General features: G+C 40.3%; 1 protein-coding gene across 4 annotated transcripts in view; it reads left to right on the top strand.

Annotated features, from left to right (window-relative positions):
• Nucleotides 1-1,007: 1,007 nt before the first annotated feature.
• The window catches only part of elavl2 (ELAV like neuron-specific RNA binding protein 2), a 47,822-nt gene continuing 42,829 nt past the window's right edge, over nt 1,008-6,000 (top strand). For 2 of the 4 annotated variants that reach the window (XM_066659030.1, XM_066659027.1), the window contains exon 1: nt 5,840-5,960. The gene's annotated coding sequence lies outside the window, so the exon portion shown is untranslated. Of the gene's footprint in view, nt 1,149-5,839; nt 5,961-6,000 lie in introns of those variants that run through there. The other 2 variants (XM_066659029.1, XM_066659031.1) reach the window with 2 other exon arrangements.

Here is a 6,000-nt window from a genome sequence, read left to right as displayed (position 1 = left end):
GAGAAAGTGAGAGAGAGAAAGAGAGAGAGAACAAGAGAATAAGAGAGAAAGAGAGAGCAAGAGAATATAAGAGAGAAAGAGAGAGAGAGACAGAGAATAAGAGAGAGAGAGCAAGAGAATAAGGAGAGAGAAAGAAAGCAATAAGAGAGAGGGAGAGAGAGAGAGAGGGAAGAGAGAGAGAGAGAGAGAGAGAGAGAGAGAGAGAGGGAAGAGAGAGAGAGAGAGACTCATCGTCCATGGAGAACTGAACCATAGAAAAAAGAAAAGAAAGCAAAAAAAAATAGAAAAGAAAGGAAGCATCTCCGAGAGGCTCACCGTGCCCCTCATTTCCATTCCTCGCCAGCGTTCTCACGTTTGGCAAACGTTTAACCCTCTCGAGGCGTGAAGGGCGGGGCCTCCCGCGGAGGGATTTGATTGACAGGAGACGGGGGCCGATAAGACGGCGGGGGAGGTGATGACGGAGAGATGGAGGGATGAGAGAGGAGAGCCTATGGAGTGAGAGAAAGGAGTGGTCCTCCTCGAGGAGCGCGGGTGTGCGCGTTGAATGGATGAAACGCGGAGGGTTACACTGAGGTGTGATTCGGTCTCGTATAAATAGAGAAGCGTGCACTATTTTACTCCCTTTAAAAACCTGCATCTCAACCTACATCTTCGTCCCTCTCTCTTTCTCTCTTTCTCTCCCTCTCTCTCCCCCTTCTCTTTCTGTCTCTCTCTCTCTCTCTCTCTCTCTCACACACACACACACACACACACAAACATACACACACACACACACACACACACAGAGAGATGTTGCGTGGACCCTACCAATAGCCAAACAGGCACGAGACTTGCTTTTTTAATAAGTTTATTTATTTCTTCTTTTTCCCCTTCTTATTTTTCTATCCTCCCTCGTTTTTCTCCACCTTTCTGTCGCTGCTCGCTGCTTTTATGCTTCCGTTACGTTTTATTTCGTTTCTCTGACACCCTTTCGTTTCTCTTATGGTTTTCGTTTTCAGGAAACATTTGTTTGTTTTGTTTTGTTTTCCCTTTTAATCCGTGCGTTGTTTTTGTTTTGTATTCGCCCTGTTCTGGTTGGTGGGTTGTAGCTGAGGCTTATTTCTCTGTTTCTCGTGTGGGACAACCTTAACTTTGCGTGTAGAGAGACGGTAAGACGTTGTTTTTTTTTTTTCGTTTTTTTTTTTTTTTCAAGCTGGGATGCGTTTTGTTTGGGGTCTTTTTGCTTTGTTTTTTTGCATGCTGTGTCCATTGCAGTGGATGTTGCAGCTGCCCTCTCCTGATCTGCATCCTCCTCATGGACGGCATTCCGTGTAAAGCTGCTCGTGCCATGCTCCAGCTGCGCAGCTGCTGTGTCCAACCCGAGAACAGCAGTGACACCAGCCTAGACAAATACTGTCTGCTCTCGATGTTAATTCCTCCTCCACGCAGCAGTGCTGGCTTAAGACTGGACCGCTCTTATTAACACTGCTTACTTTTCTACGTGGAGCACACAGCTGAGGGTCTACAGCCTGAGGAAGCCAGGTTCTGCTGGGTATAGCCCTTGGTCTCATTGGATCCCTTTAAAGTTTTACAGCTCTTGTGCACTGGAAGGTCACCTTCTTCACACACACTGGTGTCCAAACCTCAGTCTGGCGGCTGCAGGTTGGGGCTACCACCTTCTGTAGGTATTTGTTCATACCTTAGTCCCCAATAATGGGGATTTACCATGGAATACGTTCTTAAAAATGAAGGTTCTTAAGTGGTTCTTGACTTGGGGGAGAAACAAAAACACAGAGCCTTCACGTTCTGTGAAGCGTTATAGAATAGCCTCCTCACACTTTACCTCAGAGGTCTCTCTATGGACCTTCCATGGCTCCAAAGACCCTTTAAGAACCTCAACCCCATTGAGGAGTGTCAGTGAGGAGATAGGATCTTGTTTGTGACCCTTTAAGAGTGTGTGCTGAGTAGCAGGATCTATTTTGGAATCGTTTATGACCGTATACTGGACACTAGAACTTTTTTTTTGGACGGTATGTTGGATAATACACTCTGAAAGATAAAGGTTCTACTAAGAACCCTTCGTTTTAATTCTCTGAAGGTTCTTTTAGAATCCTTTTACGTTACAGTCAGACAGATGTCTTCCAAGAACTTTTAACAATTCAAAGAAAGCTTCCTGGAGGAGCCTATAGGGGGTCGATTAGTGTGAAAGTCTGAAGAACCCCTAAAGGAGCTTCTAGGAATGTTTTTGAACATTTACAGAGGGAAAGTTGGATATTAGAACCTTTTCAGAGCCTTTTAGGCCTGTAATCTGGATGGTGAAACTGTTCTAGAGTGTATTTTGGGCAAAAGAACTCAGATTGGAGCTTATTTTTAGGGTACGCTGGATGTTAGAACGTTTTCTGAATCTTTGAAGAGTGTATTGTGGAATATATACAAACTGTGAAGCAATATAAGCATGAGTATTAAGTAATAGAATCATTTTTTTCAACTATTCCAGAGTGCATGTTAATAGAACCTTATTCTAAACTGTATAGGAGTTTACACAGATCAGCCATAACATTAAAACAACCTCCGTGTTTTCACACTAACGGTCCACTCTCAGGAGCGCAGACTATAGTCCATCTGTTGCTCTGCAACTCTTTTCACCCTGGACCTTCTCAGTGCCGCAGTGACACAGACCTTGTGGTGGTGGTGCGTTATGCTTGTTGTTGTGCTGGTGAAACGGGATCAGACACAGCAGTGGCTGCTGGAGTTTTTAAAGCCCTTATAGTCACTGCTGGACTGGGAATAGCCCACCGACCAAAAAACATCCTGTGTCCACTGATGAAGGAATAAAGGACGACCGACACACACTGTGCAGCAGCAGATGAGCTACTGTCTCTGTTCCCATGGGGTCCTGACCCAGTAAGAAACGTATGCAGAGCAACAGATGAAGTGTACAGTCACCTGTCTGGTCAGTGGAGCTGATAAAATGGACAGTGAGTATATAAACAAGGAGGTGATTTTTATGTTTTGGCTGGTCTTTGTATATATTAGATATAATAACCTTTTAATTTAAATTTTAATTAATTTAATAGTGTGTTGATTTCATACGCTCCGTTTCATCTCCAGGACTTTTATTATGTTTTTTTCATATGACACAGTTCTATAATGGAAGATTACAAACATGTATCTCTCCTTCTGGAGAAGAGAATGTAATGTACCTTTAAGGCACAGATTGAACTTTAAAAGACTGCTGTACCTTTAAAGGTACATTTACACAGTTTGTACCTTTAGTGACCGACACTGTACCTCTACCGTATCTTTATTTCTGAGAGCGTACAGTGAAGAACCGATATGTGTGTGAGTGTATATTTGATAATAGAGCAGTGGATAATTATGAGTGTGATTGAAACTAGTCTAACTGTGTACTTTGGGTAATAAAACCTTTATTGTAACCATACATTATTTAATTGTAATTGAATTGAATTTTGGAACATTTTAAAAGAGTACATTTAGATATAACTACTTTAGGCTTACACAGTAAAAAATTGCTGTAAATTTACAGCAAGTCTGCTGCCAGCATTTTACTGTAAATTGCAGTATTTACAGTAAATTATTGTAATACTCAATTACAGTAATATGCTGTAAATCTGAAATACAGTAGTGTTCCTGTAAAAATACGGTAAATGCCTGGGAACTCTGCTGCCAGTATTTTACTGTAAAATTTACAATACATTTTTTACAGTGTAGGGTTAGTATTTAAGGGTGTATATTTAATGATAGAGACATTTTAGAAATGTTTTAAGTGTGTGTAGTAGAATTAGTTTATGTAATTGTATTTGAGTATACATTAATAAAACATTGGAACCTTCCAGCAGTGTACGTTGTATGAGGGAGTACACATTGAGCATTAGAACCTTTATTGAAGCATTTTAAGACTGTGTTCAATGGCAGACCCATGAATGACTGTATTAGATAGCAGACCCTTTCCTGGTGTGTATGCTGGTATTTCTTCTATGCTGATATATATATATCTTGAATGTTTTGGAGCCTTATGAGTGTGTGTGTTGGATAGATGTAGTGTTTGAAGTGTAAGAGAGTGCATGAACACCGCTTGGAAGTGTGCATCTGGCATTAAGATCATGTTGGATAGCAGAACATTTCTATAACTTTATATGAGCAGATTGGGTAATAGAACCTTATTTGGGACATTATAAGTGATTGCGCTAGGTTAAAGAACCATTTTTAGAAATGTTCTAGACAGTACAATCCATAACAGACCATTATACGAGTGTAGCTTAGATAACAGAGCCATTCTGGGACATGTTAAGAGCCTATGTTTGATAAAAGCAGTGTGGAAATGTATAAGAATGTATGGAGGACAGTGAAACCTCTGGAAACTTGTAATTGTGTATGTTGTCTATAAAACCTGATTTGCTATTCTACATGAGAGAGTGTGTTGGGCAATACAATCTATAGACTTATTATAAATGCTCTTAATATATACTTATTTATAATATATATATATATATATATATATATATATATATATATTAGTTAAGCACTGGCGCCCCCGTGACCCTGAATTGGATAAGTGGTTATTGACAATAAGTGAATTAATGGATATTAGTATTAGTATTAGACTGGCGCCCCCTGCAGGGTGTGTTCCTGCCATGCACCCAATGATTCCGTGTATGCCCCGGACCCACCGTGACCCTGAACTGGATAAGCGCTCACAGACAATGATTGAATGAATTAATTAATTAATATATATTAGTTACAAAGCAGCTTGTGGCCCTGACTTGTAACTCACTCAAATACATACTCACACATGTTCAAGAATTGCACCACATGGAAGTGCCATTCAGTGCTTCACATGAAAGACTTTTCTCATGTGTTGGAGCTTGTGCTGGAGCTGATTCTGCTTCCTATGAGCTTGGAAACTGCTTAGGAATGGATCTATGCTTCAACATGGTTTGAGAGCCCAATGATTACGTATCTGTAAGTGGGCGATTTCTAGTCTGGAAGATTAAAATATTAGAGCAGAAATGGGAGGATACTGTACAAATGACTGCTCTCAGCAGGACCTAGTAAGGTCATGTGTCCACCATCATTTACAATCATCACTTTCTGTGAGGAGCTTTTACAGGAGGACGTCTTATTCCGTTCACCACAACTCTCAATTCATCAGTCTCTAATTCTCTTCTCTGTGTGTAGTGTGATGGTGCGTTGTTGCTGTGTTTAGTGTTATGGCGTGGTGTTGCTGTGTTGCTTGGCAATGGGTTGCACCACTGACTTTAGAACTTTAGCTTAATATGATCCAGAAAGATCAGATAGTTACACACTTCAGTTCCTGTTCTGATAGATGCTGGAGAGTCTGAGTCATTTCAACTGACCGACTTTCATTCTGAACATCAGAGCAGTTTTAATAAGCGTTTCTACTGCCATCATTCATCAAACAGCAATACTTTGAGAGTTTACTGCACATATACGTTGTCAATTATTATTTTATGTTTATTAATTTATAAAAATATATTCCTAATGCATGAATACCTAAATGCATTTTCCTAGATTAACTGTAGAAACGTTATGCTAACATGAATTATTAAGCTTAATTTTGGTAAGATTCATGGGTTTAAAATATATTATTAAGTGTCATTATTCTTTATTCAGCCTCGCATTTGAATTTTTCAATAAAACTGCAGTTTTTGTAAGTTTAACACGGCTCTGAGTTGAAAACAAAATTGCTTCATGTAATTCAAAACACCTGAGGTAAACTAGCTTCCCGCGAGGTCCCGCCCACTTTGCCTTTTTCGTCCACTGATTGACAAACCGGAGAGCGATTGGGCGCCTCTGATTGGCCGATTCGAATGCCAGTTTATTTTAGGGCCTGCTGTTTTTCCCGCCGCTACCTTTAGCGTTGGGTTTGAGGAAACCAAACTCAAAATTTATGAACCTTCCTTTATAAAAATCTCATTTACTCTGCGTTTTGGACGAAGGTAAGCGCGGGGATTGATTAAATCTGCCCTCAGATTCTTT

The sequence above is a fragment of the Hoplias malabaricus genome, chromosome 2 (assembly GCF_029633855.1).
Source record: "Hoplias malabaricus isolate fHopMal1 chromosome 2, fHopMal1.hap1, whole genome shotgun sequence".
Classification (NCBI taxonomy): domain Eukaryota; kingdom Metazoa; phylum Chordata; class Actinopteri; order Characiformes; family Erythrinidae; genus Hoplias; species Hoplias malabaricus.
The sequence above is the reverse complement of the archived record's forward strand: the minus strand, read 5'-3'. Positions and strand labels throughout refer to the sequence as shown.